Below are 21920 nucleotides of genomic sequence, written 5' to 3' on the forward strand. Positions count from 1 at the left end.
TGTGTATATATATATATATATACATATATATATGTATATATATATTTATATATGTACATATGAAAAATATTTCTTATTTTAATAGTCTATACCAGTGATGGGCAAACTAAGGGCTGTGGGCCAGATGTGCCCCCTGTTCTATCCTGCAGTGTGATATTATTCCTAATATGATGAGTAAAATGATGAATACAATACAATGAAACTTTGAAAGAGTTGCCTTAGAAACAGACTGACAGATGAGCATTTCCTTTCCTTTGGCCCCCTCTTTAAAAAAGTTTACCCATTACTGGTCTATACTATAAAATTTGTGAAGCACATAACATATTTCCCTGGCACACCTTGGTATAATATTCAATGCTTATTCCCTTCTCTTCTCCTTCCCCACTATTCCTACTTAATTTTGTAAATGTGCGTGCATATATATATATATATTTGCATTTAAAGTTCCATTCTTTGTTTCAAAATCTTATGGAATAAGAACATTAGAAATAAAATTAATTTTAAAATGTAAAGAGACAATTGTCCCACACAAATAAAAGTGGACACTACAACAACTGCCCTTTGTCCGGTATTTAAGGACAAGCAGAACTGAAATATAATTGAAGCTAACTGAAACTGAATTTAACTGAAAACTCAATTGAAATCATTGAAAATAATTTTATGATTGTAATTTCAAAGTCCTCTGACATGTTTCTCAATATAATGTCCTCAGCAGTCAATTAAGGATTTTTAGGAAGAATACACTGTTTGGAGTTGGGGAGTCAGAAATAAAGTCTATTTTAGTCAAAGATCAATTATTAGAATTTTTAGCTTAATTTCATCTTTCTTATCCTTCTGCCTCCACTGCCATACTCCAAACAATAAATTTAGATAAATTCAAATAATTATTCTTCTAACTGATTTATGTGTAGACAACTTGTCTGGCCTCAGGAATAACCATAAAAAGTAAAGTCAGTTTCTAACATAATCAGGTCATTTAATGGCTGATTTAATTCCAAATCCATTCACTAAAATGTCTGTTTAAAATTACCATGGTTTGTTATTAGTTGCTATATAGAAGCTAGCTTATGAATTAGAGAGCATTCATTTAATAAACTATGAAACTTAAGAAGAAAAATAGATCCATGAACAGGACATTATCCAGTCCACAGCACTCATTTTAGAGTTTAATAAAGTAAGTCTAGAGAATGACTTGTCCTCATTAAAAAAACATGTTTTAGAAATAGATTCAGCCAGCTCAGTTTCAAGTAGTCTTAGAAAAGATATACTGTGAGAAGGTAGTATGGAACTGCAATGTGGCTCAGAATGTGTTCCCAACGGCCATATCCTTTTACTTTGTATGCCTTAATTCAATCCCCAAATGGTTCCCTATCTTCACAGTGCCAGATATGATAATGCTTTTTGACATAAAAATGATAGGCCTACTCTTCTGCTTTGAAAACAGTCAAGTTTGAAGAAGCATGACTTAGAGGAAAAAGATTGAAGCATCTAATCTTCTCTACCCAGGTGTACAAATGAATACTTGAATGTCCACTATTTGGAATTCATCCTTTTGGGTTAAATGCCATTTTCTTAAGAAAGGGGATAGGCATAATTCAAGAATTATTTTATGTTCTTAAAGAGTATGTAGAAAAATGACGAGGAAAGAGAAATGCATTATATTTTAAAAGAGAAGAAAATGAGCAAAATATAAGTTGATGTTATAAGTTCAATGCATTTTATACAACTGATTTTACATATATTTTATAAATAAAATTGTTGATTACATTTGAAAGAATTAGGAATATAGAGCTTTTTTCATGGATCTAAAGCAAATGAATTTGTTTAAAAGTAATTATGTGTGAAGTTCTAGGTTTTCTTCAGAGGCTTTATATTTCACTTAATCACAAAGTATCCTTGGCAGTTGGGAGGTTGCTTATCTGTAAACATTACTAAACTAAATGGGAATAGCAAAGAATGAAGTCTTACCAAAACAAGGAAGCATAATCTAGTTGAAAGAAATATCCTTGAACCAAATAAATATGATATGAACCAATTTGGATATCTCTATCCAAGAGGAACACTAGATTAAGTAGGGTTGAACTTTATTTACAGTTTAAAATAAAATTACTTAGAAGACACTAAGTAAAGATATTTTAGGATATATAATGTGAAGTTTATTAATAACAAGTACTATTCAAAGGTGGGGTGGCCTATAAAGAAATCTCTTTTTGAAGTCCTTCTGTACTTAAAAGTTATGTTTTTCTAAAAGACATTGAGTTCTCTGAAGGTGAGGAATATATCTTTAACTTCATGTTTCCCTTAGTATCAATATAATATTCTATCAGGCAAGAATATGAGAATTTGTCACACTAACACATTCCTCAACCAACAAATTGTAGTCTTTTTGAAACTTATTAACTCATGAGGCTTAGCTAGATGCCTGTGGCTCCTTGATGCTATGTGACCATTCTCTACTCTCACAAGTACTAAGTATCACAGGCAAGATTTGAACCTGGTTCTTCTTTTCTCTAAGACCAAAACTCTATATTGTGTAATTCCTAGCTTTGCTCATAACTGGTGCTTAATTTTTTTTTGAGAATGTTAGATCTTAAACCCATTTTCCAAGGGAGGTTTTCCTTTATTACTTTTAAAGATTCTCCAAAGAGACTTTTTTTCCCCAGCATACTTCACTTTAACATAAAATGGGGCTTGATTTTTGTTTAGAAAAATCATGACACAAATATGGTACTTATTCCAAAGCCAGGCAGACCAAAAACAGAGAAACAAAATTATAGACTATTCTCCTTAATAAACATAAATGCAAAAATCTTAAATAAAACACAAGTAAAAAGACAAGAGTTAGTTATTACTAGGATTATTCACTATGACAAGGTGGGATTTATACTAGGAATTTTACCAACTGTGTATTGTCCTCCATTATATTATCCCCTTTAGATCCTGCTCTATTCTCTTTCACTCTCTTCCTCTTCAGCAGTATTTTGCTTTTGTCACCCCTTCAGTTACCCCTCCCTTCAATTACTCCCTTCCCTTGTTTTGTTTCCCTTTTACTTCCCTTTGAGTGACAGAATTCTATACCCCACTGAGTATACTTGTTTTTCCCTCTCTTAGGCAGTTACAATGAGAATGAGTTTAAGCATTATCTCTCACCTTCCTTATATTCCCCTATCTATAATGATTTTTCCTACCTCTTTATGTTATATAATTTACCCCATTCTATCTCTCCCTTCCTTTTTTCTCTCAGTGCATCCCTCTCTTTAACCCCTTGATTTATTTTATGTATTATTCATATGCACAAATATCATACATACTTGTCATTTCATATCACATTTAGATACATATCATATCATTTTATATTATCACATACATCATATCATCATAATCAGCTTAATTCTCTACCTTATTTCTGGGTAAATTCCATTTATCTTCTCTACTACTAAGAGTAATTTTTGAGAATTATAGGTATCCTCTTTCCCTGTAGACTTACAAACATCTTGAACTTAAAGAGTTCCTTAAATTTTCTCTTTCTTATTTATCTTTTTGGACTTCTCTTCTGTCTCATGTTTGGATTTCAATTTTTTTTGTTGTTTATTTTGTCTTATTCCTCATGAATGCTTGGAATTCTTCTATCTTATTGAATGTCCATTTTTTCCCCCTGAAAGAATATACTCAGTTTTGCTGGATAGGTGACTCTGGGTTGTAAACCCAAATCTTTTGCCTTTCTGAATATCATATTCCATGCCTTTCAATTCTTTAATGTAGAAGTCACTAGATCCTGGGTGATCCTGATTGTAACTCCATGGTATCTGAATGGTTTCTTTCTGGCTGCTTGAAAAATTTTCTCCTTAGCTTGGTGGCTCTAGAATTTAGCTATTACATTCCTGGAAGTTGTCATTTGAGGGTTTCTTTCTGGAGGTGATCTATGAATTCTTTCAATTTCAATTTTATTTTCTTGTTTGAGGATCTCTGGGTAGTTATCTTTGATAATTTCTTGTAATATGATATCCAAGGTTTCATCTTCTTCATCATGGCTTTCAGGTAGTTAAATAATTGTCAGACTGCCTCTCCTACATCTATTTTCTAGGTCAGTTTTTTTTCAATAAGATATTTGATATTTTCCTCTTTTTTTTATTCCTCTGATTTTAATTTATTGCCTCTTGTTTTCTCCTGAAATCATTAGTTTCTAGATGGTCAATTCTGATTTTGAGGCCTGATTTTTCTCTGTCAGTTTCTAGTTCACCTTTTTCAATTGGTCCATTTCTTCTTGAACCACTTTCATTTCTCTTTGCATCACTTTCACTTCTCTTTCCCATTTTTCCTCTGCCTTTCCTAATTGGTTTTTGAAGTCTTTTTGGAAAGCTTTGAGAATTTTTGTCCAATCTTTATTTTTCTTTTTGACTTTGCTTGTGTTTCCTTTGCTTTTACTGTCCCCTTCTCTGGCTGTACTTTGCTTTTTATCTCCATGAAAATTCTTTAGAGTTAGGTGCTTTTTTGTTGTTTGTTCATTTTCTCTATCTAATTATATGTATCCTTAGGTACATGATGTGATAGGCTAATGGCTGAAAGCTCTGAGCGTCCATTCCTCTTCCTGATTCAATTGACCCTTGAAATGCTGATAGCTTAAAGACTTCCTTCAGGCAGGGATATAAGCTTTTGATCAGATCAGGGACAAATCAAATTCTAGTCCCAAGCTTATGCTCAAGTTTTTGATCTTACTGAGTACTTGATCCAATCAAGCACAGCCTTAATTGTCCTGTGTTGGAGCTCAGCCCTGAGCCTTTTTAGGCAAAAAGATTGGTACTTAGTGTTTAGTACTCAGTACTATCAGCTATCTCAAAGTGTGGACTATGTCCTTATCCCCAGCCCAGATAAGAATTCCCTGGGCTAGGGCTCAGAACTTCTCCACAGGTTTGAAATGTCAAGAGTTGTGTATTGGCTTGTACCACTATTTGCCCAAGCAGGATCTCAGGATCTGGATGTTGGCTTGAGCTTAGGTTTTGAACAAGCAGAACTGGGGTATGGAGGCATGGCTTCCTCTTGGATTTCTCCTCCTTCCTTGCTACAGTTTCTTGTTGGCTCTGTGCTCCTCTTATCCTAGTGCCCCAGATGTTCTTTGCCTACCTTTTGGGTTATTCTTTTCTTGAAAGTTGTTTCACTCTGTCTCCTTGTTGATTCCTTTACTCCTGTATTCATTTTGTGGTGATATTTTAATCTTGGTCAGAAAGGATTCTCATGATGGCACAGAGCTGCTCTGTATTAATCCACCACCTTGGCTTCACCCCCAGAACTCCAAAAGCTAAGAGATACTTAAACATAAGCTAATCTAACCTAGTTACTGTAGTTGCGATCAATGGGTCTTCTAATTCATAACCTTTCAGGAGGGCACAGCCCCATTGTGATAATTCAGAAAAAAAACTTCCCTGGCTTGTAAGCTTATCTGCTAGCCCTTAAAGCTTCTTCTGTACCAAAACCCTGCTTCTGAATTTTCTTTGAACATACATACACCATGTATATCCCATTTAATCCATCCTATATCATACCAGTGCTGGGGGCATCAAACTTAGGACTTAGAATGGACACTTGGGAGAAAAATTCCACCTCTTCTATATGATATCCATGACCTTGGGTACCTCATCAACCTACAGTTTTGTATAAACTACAAGACCCCAAAAGTCCTATATATTGTTTAGGTATAAATCAAAGAACTATGCTAAGTTCGGTATTCTAGCTCTGAAGGATTTTTTCCCAGAGACCATTCCTGACTCAATTTTCTCCTTATAACTGTGTCTTAAAAATTACCATATCAGAATCTCGATAACGCTATGAAGACTGACAGTCAGTAGTATCCTTTATTCTGAAAGTTTGGTCTCCTTTGACTTTTTTACCAGGTAATTGATTTTAGGTTTTTGTCTTTCCTGTGGGAGAGTTAGACTGTGTTTCTTCCTTTACATATTTCTGATCTACTTGATTCTTTTGCAAACTACTCTCTAATTTCCACAACTTCATAAAGAGTTTGAAAGATAAATTTTAACAGGGATTGAAGAAATGGATATAAAGAAATTCCTCTGTTGATCTAAGTATAACTGAATAGAGATATGATGGATAGAATAAGAGATTGTAAAAGTGATAAAGTCAAAGGAAGTCTAGTGTAGGGCAAAAGGCATTAGAACTGAATTCAGGGGAATTGAGTTACAGACGTAACTCTAACACTTATTGATCTTACACAAATTGCATAATCCCTCTGAGCTTTAGTTTCATATTCTGAAAAATGGGCATAAGAATACATCTACTCCCTTCCTCAAAAAGATATTGTGAGGAAAATGTCTGGTTATCAAGGACTATATAAATATCAACTGTTATTAGACCTTTAGCACTGTGATTCATGCCTGTAATTTAAACCTGAACTAAAAGTTGAAGACCAATTTACATATGACATATTAGAAATTTAATTAGTAGTTGAGAAGAAAATGTATAAAATGAAATTTTTATAATTGCCTTTTTGAAAAATGACACTGCCTTTGCCACATACTAAAGACTCTACATATTGAGATTTTTGAGGAGATACAAAAACTATCTGATGTTCTAAACTTCTTTTAACCCAAATCTGCCAGAAAAAGGTGGGAAAGGTAAGGATGGTGAATCCCTTTATTAATCACCTTTCTTCTGGCTTCCTGTCCCTCCTTCTATAGGCCATGCTCATGTGTAACTTCCATAAAGGCCTAGTCATGAATAAAATAATGTGATTGTTAAATATAATGATAAAGATGGAATTGTAAAATAAGTTAATGGACTTGAAGACTTACAATTTTATAAATCTCTTGGACTTTAAAGATTCTGAGACATTAACTGAAAAGGACAATTAAAAGCATAGATATCCTTTGAAACAATAAAAAAATTGTCATTACAGAATGAACACAAAAACCTGTATGGCTCTACAGCAGAATAATATATTGTCAATCCTACAACAGTCAGTCTTTTTGAATATCATTTGATATATCTTCTTGATTCATTAAAAGAAGGAAAAGAACAAGAAATTTGGATGTATTATTTTAATTCACTTATTTAGAAGAAATCCCACTCAAAAATAGTTCCATCCTTAAATTAGGTGCAAGTGGAATATAATTTTGCTATGCCAACCCCCTTCTACCTTCTTGTATATCTTTTGGAACCTCCATTTTGGAGAATGGACCAAATTGGCTGACATCAATTCCATATTGATTATGGTTCTGAGCTCCTGGACTTGAGCACCATAACCTTAATCCTCTGCTCTTCCTTTTGCTTCTACCACTCATTTTTCAGCTCTCTTTTTTGTGTTGACTTCAACCATTAGAACATAGGCTCTTTGAAGTTAGTGACTTGGCTTATTTTTTATATGTTTTAGCATTTATATCCCTTGCACTTAACACAATGCCTGGCAAGTAATTAGTGATTAATAGATGCTTGTTATCTTGACATTTCCAGGTTGAAAAATAATGGAATCTAAGTAATTGTCTAATACATCCAATGTTCATGCTATTCAGCTTTAGCCTACATACTCTGTTTATCAACATATAGTTCAATTTCTACATATTCAGAAAATCCTAATATTTGTCACACACGATCAGTCATAATATTACATCGAAATAAAATTATATCCAATCTTCAATAATACTCCTTTACAATCTAGTTTTACACAGCTGACAAACTGATATTCCTAAAACAGAGATCAAATCGTGTTATAATCATACTTGAAAAATTCTTCAATGTTTCTCAAGTGCCTCCAAGATTAGATTCAAACTGTTCAGCTTGGCAGCCTCCATAAGTTTTGTCCTACTTCCCATATTTTTTCAATCTTATTTCAGATTTTTCCCTTTCTTCACTCCCTGCCCTGATTAAAGTGACTTTTAAGCTCTTCACTTGTTTGATATTCCATCTCCTGCCTTGATGTAATTGTGCGTTTAGTCTTCGATGTTTAGAAAGAACTTCCTTCTGATTTCTGCCTCATAAAATCGCTATCTGTGTTCAAAGCATAGCTTAGTTCCTACTTTCTATACAAGGGCTTTAATGATATCAAGAAGACAGGACAAAGACGGTGGCTACTGAAAAGTAATTTCTGTTACATGGGAAGAGGCACAGATAACTTTGCAGTCCAGTCCTGCTTAGAGAGGAGGCAGCCCACACACCAGAGATGGAAGAATCAGAAAGTGAATGACAAGAAGATGAAAGGGTAGAGTTGGCTAAAATATTAAAGATTTCAAGTGGAAGGAGAATTTCAATGAAAAACCTGGAGGATAGACTGATAAATCAACAGAAACATATGAAAATTAGAAGAAGGAATGAATATCAAATCTGAAAAGAAAATATAGATTCTCTTAAATATTATAAGACAAAGGGAATTTAAACAATATCTAAAGAAACAGAGAAGCCTTTGGAATTCTAAGTGAACATGGAAAAAGAGAAAGTGAAGATTTTATAGATCAAATTGCTTCCATTGATTCTTTCATTGGATGCCATCTTTGAAGCCATACTCCCAAAGCAAAGAAAAATACAGGAAATTAGATTTATTTGAAGAAAAGAATCACTTACTTTATTGATTCACTTTACTTTTACATAAAATTAATTTTCAAACAGATTTTCCCTTCTACCATACCCAATAAGCAACTCCTTGCCAAAAAAAGAATTTGAAACTTAGCTATTAAATAGTCAATAAATATTTATTAAATGATTACTTTGTGTCAAACACTGTGCTAAATAATGGGGATACAAAGATTGACAAAAGACACTCCTTGCTTTTGAGTAGCTCTTAGTCTAACGGAGGAGTCATCATATAAACAACTATGTAGAAACATGATATACACAGGATAAATTGAATATAATCAATAAAGGAAAAGGAGATCAGGAATAAAGCAATTAAACAAATCTTTTAAAACTTAATGAACATAATTGTCAGCACTGGAATTATTTTCCATCTATAATCTCATACTTCTGCAGATATGGACAGGTGGCTTAATTTCTCAACACTCTAGGTCCACATTTCTCATTCTGACTGCAAAGTGTTCTCACTCCCTTCATTTATATTGTCATAGTTAGTCCGCATATTATTTTCTTGTTATTATTTTGCTCCAAATTAAAGTTTTTAAAACATCTCTGAATTCTTCATGATTTCTGTTTACTACATTGGAATAACATCCAATACTTAAAGACATCTATAATTCATTAAAGAAGAATAAAATTAAGCATTTATATTTGTTGAGTTTACCTAGCTTATTCCCCATGATTCATTTAGAATCAACCACCATACTCGGGAGTTGCGTAAGTTTATCAGCATTCTCTGATCCCCTACACAACACGACATATTTACAGAGGAACTAACCAGTGCAAATTAGTTTGTGGGCCACTAAAGAACAGAATTGCACTATTACCTAGCCACTCTTTGATGGAAGTCTAATATCCAGAATAGTTATTTTTCTTGTCTATGTCTCCCATATCACAAGGCTTCCATTTAGAAGTAGGAGGGGCTTTCTTTACATCTTGTGACATTTTATGGATAGGAGAGCAAATGGGCTGATAATTGGTTATCCTCAACTTTTCAATGTAATTAGCCTATTCTTTTTAATGGTTCTGTGCAATTCTCATTTTGTGATGTATTATATTCTGCTTATGATTTAAGATACTCTGTGTAGCACTTAAGCCACTTCATAGCTTAGAGACTCTCCCTCCTTTTAGAATTTTCTTTATTCCTTTGTAAATTAAATATCAAGGGGACCTCCAACCCAGTCCAATCCCAGAAAGACAACATAGGAATCACAAAATCATGTATTTGGGATATAAGCAGGACCCAGCAGGGCTGCCGGCAGTAGAAGTCCTGCTGGGACAATTAAACAATCTGGGGGAAGGGTTTAGATGAAGTCTGAAAAGTCATTGTGGGAAGCTTGGGAACTCTCTTGGCTTCTATCCTTCTCTGGGTCCCTGGTCCCTTGTAGTGTGGAGGAACCCCCCAGGACTGGAATGCCAGCCCTGATCTTCCTGTAAGTTAGAAAGGCTAGAAACTTTCTTTCTCTCTTTCTTTCTCTTTACTAATAAGTACTTATAAATTTAATATAAATTTTCCAAAATTAAATTTTATTCATAACATTCCCCTCCATGATTCCCCTCCCATGTATTGTTAAATGTTATGGGACTGTGATTAATGCTTCTGTCTGATTCCAGGAGAAGGAAACACAAGAGCCACTAACTAGTGCCAAGAAGGCACAAGGTCATGGAGACCGAACTGACCAATCCCAATGGGATAGATGAGAAAACTGCACAATGCCAATGAGCACACGGCAAAAAAGGCCATACAAATACAGGTGGGGAGGAACTCCCATGCAAATACTAAGGACTTGAACTCAGTGTAAGACTCAAAGTTGCAATACTTAACATATGTTAAGATGTAGGACTCTTTGAACTACACTGCCAGTTAGGTAAGGAAGGTTGGCCATATCCCTAAGAGTAAAGGTAAATCAGATCAGGGTATGACAGACACTTCCCTTGCACATAAATCTGGTCCTTTTTTCTCTCTTATAAAATGGCAACTTCCTGTAGTCTTGGCTGCTAATGGGTATTATTACTGCCCATTTTGTCCTACAGACTAGTAGGATGGAAATTATATTAGTTGGACCTTAATACAAAGGCCTGTTATGAATTTATTTTTGTTTTTCAGAAATTTTATATACATAGATCTTGATATATTGAAATTTTTTTCTTTCTCCCAAAGTTTCATTTTTCTTCTATTTGCTGTTCTTTTCATGTTTTTGTTTTTTCTTTTGAATTGACTCATACCCCCCCATAACTCAACCATGTATCCTGAGTTACTTTTTTTTAAACACCGTCTTCAGGGGGGATTGTATTTTTATAAAATCCAAGCTTTAATTTTTTGTTCGAGAAAAATTCTCAGGAAAAGAAGCTTGCTGACTCCTTAATCTAGAGAATGAACTGTTTTCAGAAAGATGTCTGAAGAATCGACATTGCATCAAGAGATTCAGAATGAACTTTGGGGTACAATTGAATCAACTGCTGGGGTTTGAACAGTTACTTTGAATGTACATTTTATGCCAATAGGGGACTGACCCCAATTGGGTTTTGTCAATGCTTCTAGCAAAACATTGGTTTTGCTTTCTTTCTCTTCCATTCCCCTCTTTTCTTTAACTATTGTAGTTAGAAAACCTTTGTGGGTACAAGATGATTATGTAAAGTGATCACTTGGGGTGACTATGCACCCAAGAATCATCAGGGGAGATTCTGTGAATTGGATTAGCTCACCCTCATTCATTTGTTCATACTCTAGCCACCAGTAATAATGTCACCACACCCAACTTAGAATTAAGTTGGGAGGGGAAGGTCTGTTACCAACACATGATAATAAATAACAAATCAGAAACAAGGGACTGCCCTTTTGGCAGTCCAAAAAGGGTCAAGGCTGCCATTTGTCCACTTGAAATTGGAGGTGGATGCAGGAAGTGACAAAAGATGCTATCTTTTAAATATGATGCTAACTTACTGTTGAGGCAGTTGGAGCTTTGAACTTGGTGTTGAAGGTCTATGTATCAAAAGTCTTACATGCCTGTATTGCACCACCTGCTTAGTTTTGCCTTAGTTTCTCTGGCTTCTTTAAAGGACTTACACCAAGTCTGAGGGAGGCCTTTCTTTGAGGACAGGGACTGTTTTTACATTTAGTTATATCATTAGAACTTATCATATAACAAGCTCTTAATTAAATGTTTATTGATTGACTATACAGTATTTCTTCATCTATCATTGGAGTTACATTCTAGACATCCCTGTGATAGGTAAAAATCAGTGGTATTATTATAAATTGTGGTATTATATTTGTTTTATTACATATATGTATATGTATATATATGTATATATATTTAGGCTTTATAAACCCTTCCCACTCTCCTATAAATCTTTTCCACACTCTTATAAACACTGAGGCAATTAGTACCAAAGATACTGAATGCAGTGCTGTGGTTGGGCCCCTTTCATTCCATTAGCCAGTAGTGTGCTTTGTACAACCTCACATTGACAAATTTCTGAAAGCTCTAGTGGCTTTTCCCATTGTGTGCATTATTATATTTACCTGTGAAATACCATGATATAGCAAAAACTCCATGATGCAGAATTAGATAGATGTTTTTAAAAAATCCATGATACAGTGAAGTTACAATAAATGAACTTCAATATAGCAAGGAATTACTATATAGTTCTTTTTTTAATATTTTATTTTTTTAGAAAAATTTTCCATGGTTACAAGATTGTTGTTTTTACTTTCCCCTTCACCCTCCTTCACCTCCCTACCATATCCAACACACATTTCCACAGGTTTTAACATGTGTGATCAATCAAGACTTATTTACATATTATTGATAGTTGCATTGGTATGGTCCTTTAGTGTCTACATCCCCAACCATGCCCGCATCAACCCATGTGTTGAAGTGGTTGTTTTTCTTCTGTGTTTCCACTCCTGTTGTTCTAACTCTGAATGTGAAAGCATTCTTTTCCATAAATCCCTCAGAATTGTCCTGGGCCATTGCATTGCTGCCAGTACATAAGTCCATTACATTTGATTTTACCACAGTGTATAAGTCTCTGTGTACAATGTTCTTCTGGCCCTGCTCCTTTCACTCTGCATCAATTGCTGGAGGTCTTTCCAGTTCACATGGAATTTCCTCCAGTTCATTATGCCTTTGAGCACAATAGTATTCCATCACTAACATATACCACAATTTGTTTATCGATTCCCCAATTGAAGGGCATCCCTTCGTTTTCCAGTTTTTTGCCACCACAAAAAGCACGGCTACAAATATTTTAGTACACTTCTGTTTATCTATGATCTCTTTGTGGTACCAACACAGCAGTGCTATGGCTGGTTTGAAGGGCAGGCAGTCTTTTAGAGCTCTTTGGGCATAGTTCCAAATTGTTATCCAGAGTGGTTGGATCAGTTCACAAGTCTACCAGCAATGCATTAATGTCCCAATTTTGTCACATCCCCTCCAACATTCATTACTCTTCCTTCTCTCATTTTAGCCAATCTGCTAGGTGTGACGTGGTACCTCAGAGTTGTTTTGATTTGCATTTCTCTAATTATTAGAGATTTAGAATACTTTATCGTGTGCTTATTGATAGATTTGATTTCTTTATCTGAAAATTGCCTATTCATGTCCCTTGCCCATTTATCAATTGGGGAATGGCTTGATTTTTATACAATTGATTTAGTTCCTTGTATATTTGAGTAATTAGACCTCTGTCAGAGATTTTTGTCATAAAGATTTTTTCTCAGTTTGTTGTTTCCCTTCTGATACATAATTTTTTCTAACTCTTGCTTGATTTTAAAGTTTTCCCATTCCCATAGATCTGACAAGTATACTATTCTAAGTTCACCGAATTTTCTTAACCAGTACCATATCGTTTTAATGACTGCTGCTTTATAGTATAGTTTAATATCTGGTACTGCTAGGCCACCTTCCTTCATATTTTCATTATGTCCCTTAATATTATTGATCTTTTGTTATCCAAATGAACTTTGTTATAGTTTTTTTCTAATTCAGTAAAAAAAAATTTTCGTAGTTTGATAGATATGGCACTAAATAGGTAAATTAATTTAGGTAGAATGGTCATTTTTATTATGTTATCTCATCCTACCCATGAGCACTCAGTGTTTTTCCAATTGTTTAGATCTAGTTTTAATTGTTTGGAAAGTGTTTTGTAGTTGTGTTGTTATAAGTCCTATGTTTGTTTTGGTATATAGATTCCTAAGTATTTTATATTGTCTAGGGTGATTTTAAATGGTGTTTCTCTTTCTACCTCTTGCTGCTGTGATGTATTGGAAAAATGTAGAAATGTTGATGCTTTATGTGGGTTTATTTTGTATCCTGCAACTTTGATAAAGTTGTTCATTTTTTCAAATCTAGCCTCAGACACTTCCCAGCTGTGTGACCCTGGGCAAGTCACTTGACCACCATTGCCCACCCTTACCACTATTCCACCAAGGAGTGAATACACAGAGGTTAAGGATTTACAGAAAAAAGTTGTTGATTATTTCCACTAGCTTTTTTTTATTGATTCTTTAGGATTCTTTAAGTAGACCATGATATCATCTGCAAAAAAAAAAATTGTCTATGGTGATTTTAAATGGTCTTTCTCTTTCTAACTCTTGCTGCTGAGATGTGTTGGAAATATGTAGAAATGCTGATGATTTATGTGCATTTATTTTGTATCCTGCAACTTTGCTAGTTATCGATTATTTCTATTAGCTTCTTAGTTTATTCTCTAGGATTTTTTAAGTAGACCATCATATCATCCACAAAGAGCGATAACTTAGACTCCTCTTTGCCCATTTTAATACCTTAAATTTCTTTTTCTTCTCTAATTGCTATTACTAGTGTTTCTAATACAATTTTAAATAATAGAGGTGATAGTGGGCATCCTTGTTTCACTCCTGATCTTATTGGGAAGGCTGCTAAATTATCCCCATTGCATATGATGCTTGTTGATGGATTTAGTGATATACTGTTTATTATTTTTAGTAAATGTACTTCTATTCCTATACTTTCTAGTGTTTTCATTAGGAATGGATGTTGGATTTTTTCAAAGGCTATTTCAGCATCTATTGAGATACTCATGTGGTTTTTGTTTGTTAGACTGTTGATATGGTCAATTATGTGAATTGTTTTCCTGATGTTGAACCATCCTTGCATTCCTGGTATAAATCCCACCTGATCATAATGAATAACCCTTGTGATCACTTGCTGGAGTCTTTTTGCTAGTATTCAGTTTAAGATATTTGTATCTATGTTCTTTAAGGAGATTGGCCTGTAGTTTTCTTTCTCTCTTTTTGATCTGCCTGGCTTTGGGATCAGTATAATCTTTGTATCATAAAAGGAGTTTGGAGAACTCCATCTTTGCTTATCATATCAAATAATTTGTATAGTATTGGGATTAGTTGCTATTTGAATGTCTGATAGAATTCACTTGTGAATCCATCAGGCCCTGGCGATTTTTTCTTAGGGAATTCTTTGATGGCTCATTCAATTTCTTTTTTTGATATGGGATTATTTAAGTATTCTATTTCTTCTACTGTAAATCTAGGCAATTTATATTTTTGTAATTATTCATCCATCTCACTAGATTGCTATATTTATTACCATATAATTGCACAAAATAGTTTTTAATGATTGCCTTGATTTCATTTTCATTAGAGGTGAGGTCTCCCTTTTCATCTTTGATACTGATGAATTGGTTTTCTTCTTTCCTTTTTTTTATTAGATTGACCAGTATTTTGTCAATTTTGTTGGTTTTTTCAAAGTACCAGCTTCTAGTCTTATTTATTAATTCAATGGTTCTTTTACTTTCAATTTTATTTTATTTCCTCATTAGTTTTTGTAATCTCTAATTGGGTTTTTAGCTGGGGATTTTTAATTTGTTCCCTTTCTAGTTTTTTAATTTGCATGCCCAGTTCACTGATCTTTGCCCTCTCTAATTTGTTAATATATGCACTCAAGGATATAAATTTCCCCCTGAGTACTGCCTTAGCTGCATCCCAAAGATTTTGGTAGGTTGTCTCATCATCGTCATTCTCTCCAAAGAAATTATTGATTGTTTCTATGATTTCTTCTTTAACTCACTGGTTTTAGAGAATCATATTATTTAATTTCCAATTAGTTTTTGGTTTGCCTGTCTATGTGTCCTTACTAATTATTATTTTTATTACATTATGATTGGAGAAGGTTACATTTATTATTTCTGCTCTTTTGCATTTATTTGTGATGTTTCTTTCCCCTATTACCTGTCAATCTTTGTGAATGTACTATGTGTAGCTGAAAAGAAGGTGTATTCCTTTTTCTCCCTATTTATTTTTCTCTACATATCTATTAAATCTAATTTTTATGGATTTCATTCACCTCTCTTATCTCTTTCTTATTTATTTTTTGGTTTGATTTATTTAGATTTGAACAAGGAATATTTAGATCTCCCACTAGTATGGTTTTACTATCTATTTGCTTCTTGAGCTCTGCCAGTTTCTACTTTAGGAATTTGGATGCTATACTATTTGGTGCATACATGTTGAGTACTGTTATTTCCTCATTGTCTATACTGTGTTTTATCAGGATGTAATTACCTTCCGTGTCTTTTTTAATCATATCTATTTTCACTTTGGCTTTGTCAGAAATCATGATTACCACTCCTGTCTTTTTTTTCTCATTTGAAGCCCAAAAGATTTTGCTCTAGCCCTTGACCTGTCTATGTCCACCCACCTCATACGTGTCTGTTGTAGACAATATATGGTAGGATTTTGGTTTCTCATCCACTCTGCTATTTGCTTCAGTTTTATGGGCGAGTTCATCCCATTCACATTCAGAGTTACAATTTTCAGTTGTGTATTCCCTAACATTTTGGTATCCTCTCCTACCCCTCCTTCTTATACTATTTCCTTTTAAACCAGTGGATTGTTTTAGACCAGTCCCCCTTGTCCCCTCCCTTTATTTACTTCCCTTTCCACCCCCTCCTTTATTATCCCCTCTTTTTATTTTTTAAGGCCTAATGAATTCCTTCCCCCTTTTCCTCCCCTCCCTTTTTTCGCCTCCCCACTCCCCTTCTCCCCTTGGTTAGTCCCTTCTGACTTTCCCAGTAGGGTTAGATAGAATTCTATATCCCAATGGATATAGCTATTCTTCCCCCTCAGGATTAATTCTGTTGAGAGAAATGTTTAAATATTACCTCTTTAAGCTCTCTTTCTCTCCTTCTTATAATACGAGTCATCCCCTCTCCTTCCCATGCTCTCTTTGTGTGCTACAGAATATGCTATTTTTCTTTTCATTCAAGTTTCTTTTGGTGCCATCTACTATTCACCCCACCTCTTCCACCCACCCCCCTGGTCTCTTCTTAAACTATTTAGTGCTTCAACCTCTCCCTAGAAGAATAATTATTCTAATTACTATAATAGTGAATACATTTTTTGAAAATTAAACATAACATTTCTCCATATAGGAATACAAATAATTTGATCTTATTAATACCCTTAAAGAGTCAAATTTAAAAATAAGAGTTTTCTTTCTCTCCCCTCTATTTCTTATTTACCTTTTCATGTTTCTCTTGATTTATGTGGTTGGATTTCAAACTTTCCATTTATTTCAGGTCTTTTCTGTGCAAATACTTGGAAATCTTCTATCTTGTTGAATGCCCATACTTTCCCCTGGAAGTACATAGTCAGTTTTGGTGTGTAGGTGATCCTTGGTTGTAGACCCAGTTCTCTTGCCTTTCTGAATATCATATTCCAAGTCTTGCAGTCTTTTAGCAAAGAGGCTGCCAGATCCTGTGTGATCCTGATTGGTGCTCCTTGTTATCTGAATTGTCTCTTTCTGGCTTCTTGTAAAATTTTTTCTTTTACTTGGAAGCTCTTGAATTTGGCTATTATATTCTTGGGGGTTGTCTGTTCAGGGTTTAGTGTAGAGGGTGATCTATGGATCCTTCCAATGTTTATATTGCCCTCTTGTTTTAGAACTTCAGGGCAGTTTTGCTGAATAATTTCTTTTAGTATGGAGTGCAAATTTCTATTAATTTCTGCTTTTTCAGGAAGACCAATGATTCTCAAATTGTTTCTTCTAGACCTGTTTTCTTGATCTGTCAATTTCTCAATGAGCTATTTCATGTTTCCTTCTATTTTATCAGTCTTTTGACTTTGCTTTATTAATTCTTGGTGTTTTGTGAGATCATTGGTTTTTAATTGCCCAATTCTAGCCTTTATGGACTGGTTTTTGGCTAAAATATTTTGGTTTTCCTTTTAATTCTGGTCTATCTGGTTCTTCAAGGCTTCCAGCTCCTCATTTCTGGCCTTCAATTTGGTTATCAATTCATTTGATTTCTGAGCCTCACTTTCCAGTTGTGAAATTCTGCCTTTTAAACTGTTATTTTCTTGCCAGATCTCTTCCATCTTTCTCATTATCTCAGATTTGAACTCTTCAAGATCTTGTGACTCATTTTCATTTTTTGGGGAAGGTTTGGATGTCTTTAATTGTTTTTCCTTCTCTGTTTTCTGGTTTTCACTTTGAAGAAGTTATTAAGTGTTAGTTTTTTTCTTTGTCTTCTTGTTTATTTCTTAGGCTTTGCTTGGCATCATTGTGCTTTATCTTCCAGAAGTCTGAGTAAGGCAATCTGATTCTCTTTGTATGGAGTTAGGGAGCAGTTTTTGCCTGGGGCTACTTTGTGAGTCTCCTGGTTTCTCTCAGGACCCTCCTTGGGTCTCTTGTCTATCTGTTTTCAGGGTTGAGCCCTGTGTTCCTAGCCAGCTCCACAGAGCCTAGAACTTGTCCCACATTTGTTCCTCTATGTGGAGTTTTCCCCTGAATCTGAGCATGCTGGGCACTGTTGCTGCCTCTCTCAGCCCCACTCCCATGTCCAAGGTCTGAGTTTTCCAGCCACCTGGGGTCTCAGATCATTCTGCTCTCAGGGACAAGCTCCTAGTGAAGCCAGTTAGGTGCCAACAAGCTAGATTTTGTGCCCCTGCTGGCTCTAACTCTGGAGCGCAGCTTCTGCCTCTGGTACTATGGGTGCAGTTGGGGAGGGGTGATCTGCTTGCATTTTGATGGGAGCTATTTCCTCCTCCCCCCTTATGATGTGGAAGTGCCCAAATCACATGTACCTTTGATACTGTGCCCTATTGTGGGGTCACTTCTTTCATCTGGATTTGTTTTTTTGTCCTTTGGAGGTACCTTATATCTCTTGGTAAGGAGAGAAAGTCGCCCTGCCTCTACTCTCCCACCATCTTAACCCAGAAGTCTCTCATGAGTGTATAGTTCTAGTACTTTGAATAACTTTAATTTAAGTTCTTCAAAGACTGTGCTATTATATGAATCAAGCATAAAGCATAAATGTAAGACTATTAGTACATGGCTTTGCAACAACTAATGCAACCCTTTTAATATTTCTACTTATGTGTCCATATTTGTTTTTTATTTAGGGTAAGAGAAACAGGGAGAGTCTTGCCTGAAATTAGACATACAAAGTTTAGACATGATAGGGAAAGAATTGAAGGTGGTAGTAAATTAAGGATTAGGACAAATAGGAAAATGGTGATCATCTAGCATAGGACCAACCTATTTTTCAGGTTTGAACTTCTGCAAGTACATATTTTTTCCATAATTTTTTTCTTTTCAAACAATATTAGTTTATCTTTAAGTAAATAGTAAGTTAAAAAGTAAGCAAGTGATATTCATGGGGTAGCTGTCCTTCTAATATAATATATAATATAAACTACATTTTATGCATAAGGTATTTATATGTTGGCATTGTCACAGAAGTCCTTTAACAGTTGCTCTTATATGGCTCCAGGGTTATAGACTCAATGTTTTGGTGCAGATTATAAATTATATACATTATTATTTAACTCAAAAAAATATTACTTCAGTTCTTCATTATAATATGGAAGTAAACTTGACATCTCTAAAGCTATATACAGAGTAGCAAAATCTCTGGTAAATCCTACCCAAAATAATAAGTTTGAGTATGGCTCTTGTGATGAGTACTATATATCTGCCTCATTAAGAGGTTCATTAGAAGGTGAGTTGCAGGCTGAAAAAATTGTTCATCCATATCAGTCTTTGAAAGTCAAAGTAAAAAGGGAATGAGATCTACATGAAAAGAGAGAGTAATGAATAGTACATTATATTTTCTTGAAAACATAGACATCCTGAGTACATCCCTTTTGGCAAAAATACATAAAGCTAAAGAACACTGGCCCACAAATACCCAAGTTCATTGATAGGAAACTATAGTTTATATAGGTGAGGACTGTTAATGTACCACATTATGCTGTGATAATGATTCCATTAACCCACGTCACCTTCCACTCCCCTCCATTGCCAATTTGATATAGTTTCAATGGAAGAAGATAACATTTTAACTTCTGGTTATAGCTATGTAATACAATTGGATACCATATGTGAAAGAACATATTCAATTTTTAAAAACCTGGTTACTTACAATCTGAGCCAAATGCAATTCTCTCTAATTGTTCTCAACTACTCTACAGTGAGGAGGTTTCAAAATGTTGGTCCTAATCTACATTTAATATAGGAAGTTAAAATGAAAATTTAATATAAGACATTTCTATTTTCTAATTCATCCATAATTCCTACTGGATATTTAACAGAACCAAACATAATTAACCCTAAAACAAAATTTCAGGTTAAAACTAAAAGTATAATAAAAAAAAAGTAGTATTGGATACAGTAAATCAAACCTAATGAAGCAACATTAGCACTTTTATGTTGTAGGTTCTAATTAGAAAGTCTGTTAATGAAATTGGGGCATTTACTTAATTGCTGTGAACAATTATTTTCAAATTAAGTCTCGCAATTAAATAGCATGATTAAGCTTAGAGTAGTGGATTTTACTCAGAATATGTTAAGTATCTTGCATGCTGTATTATGCAGGGAAGTCTAAACTCTAAGAATCTGCTGATTAACAAATGGAGATTGAATGCACTATTTCCTGTTTTTGAATGTCTGTGCCAAATAAAGCCCACATGCTAGGAGTGGAGAGGAAGTAGTTTAATACATTTTGAAATGAGATATAGATTTTGATGATTGTATGTGTGTATCTGAATCTCCATGTATATGTATGTACATGCATGTATGTATGCTTCACCTAAGAAATAGACAGTGGAACTGATTCATTATATAAATTGCAATTTATTTTTATTAATGAAATTATAAATACCAGCATCACTTGCATTTGAACTCTTTCTCTGAGGCTCTTTCTAAATTTCTAAAAATCTAAAGAACTTTATGAATGGTGTTATTCTATGATTAGATTTTCAGCTTTAACCTGGAGAACTCATATAATTATTCAGAAAATTCAAGAAAAGGTAGCAGAGACCAGACCATTCATTGCCTAGGCCAGGATATGGTCCATGCTAAACTCAATTTAAAAACTGAAAAAGATAAGTAGAAATGAATGACTCTTAATAGCATGATAGCTATTATTTTCAAAGCAAAATGCTGCATTTAATTTTTAGTTTCATATGAGATTAAATGCTTTTTTTATTTCATTGCTTCATCTTTTATTAAGGAATGGATGCCTGATCTTAACATTTAGAAGATAATAATTTTACCACCTCATATCTAGCTACCTAAGGGACATATTAAATATACATGGTGAGCTTCTACTTACACCAAAGAAAAGACATTGTTAACAAAGAAAAAGAGGGCAATGATTTATTATTCCAGCTGTTGTGTAGGGTTCTTTATTCATTTATAATCTGGTGAACATAACAAAGTAAATGTTCATGAGATTAAAGTATACAAAAATACATTTTACTTTCCCATGTCACCATAGCTATTCTCTAGAAAGTATTATTAAAACTTTTTGGCCTCTTCCTGGTTAAGATGGCGGCTGAGTAAAAAGCAGGTGCTTAACCACTCCTAACCGAAACATATAGTACTCCTCAAGAAGACATAAAAATAAATCCTGAGGAACGAAGGGACTCCACAACAGGGTGCAGCATTGAAGGTATGTGGAATTGGGGCATTTCCATGCTATAAGGGGGTGAAATAGCTCTCACTAAAATGCAAGTTGAGCAACCCCCTCACCCACCCCATACCACCTACAGTGCCAAAAGCCAGCACACAAGAGCTAGAGCAAACTTGGGGCACCCATTAAGTCCTTGGCAGCTACCTGGGGTCACCAGGGCCTGTTCCTGAGAGCAGCAAGACTTAAGACCCCAAGAGTCTAAAGAACTCATGCGGACTTTGAATGCAGACCCTGAGCGCAGGCTCAAGTACAGGCTCTTAAGTCCACAGATCCTGAGCACAGGAGTGGACCTTGAGTGAGGACCCAGTGCAGAGGGATGCATGACTGTGGAAACAGCACCCTGAAACTATTAAAGGAGCCTCAGACAGAGG

The sequence above is a fragment of the Gracilinanus agilis genome, chromosome 1 (genome assembly GCF_016433145.1).
Source record: "Gracilinanus agilis isolate LMUSP501 chromosome 1, AgileGrace, whole genome shotgun sequence".
NCBI classification, from domain to species: Eukaryota; Metazoa; Chordata; class Mammalia; order Didelphimorphia; family Didelphidae; genus Gracilinanus; species Gracilinanus agilis.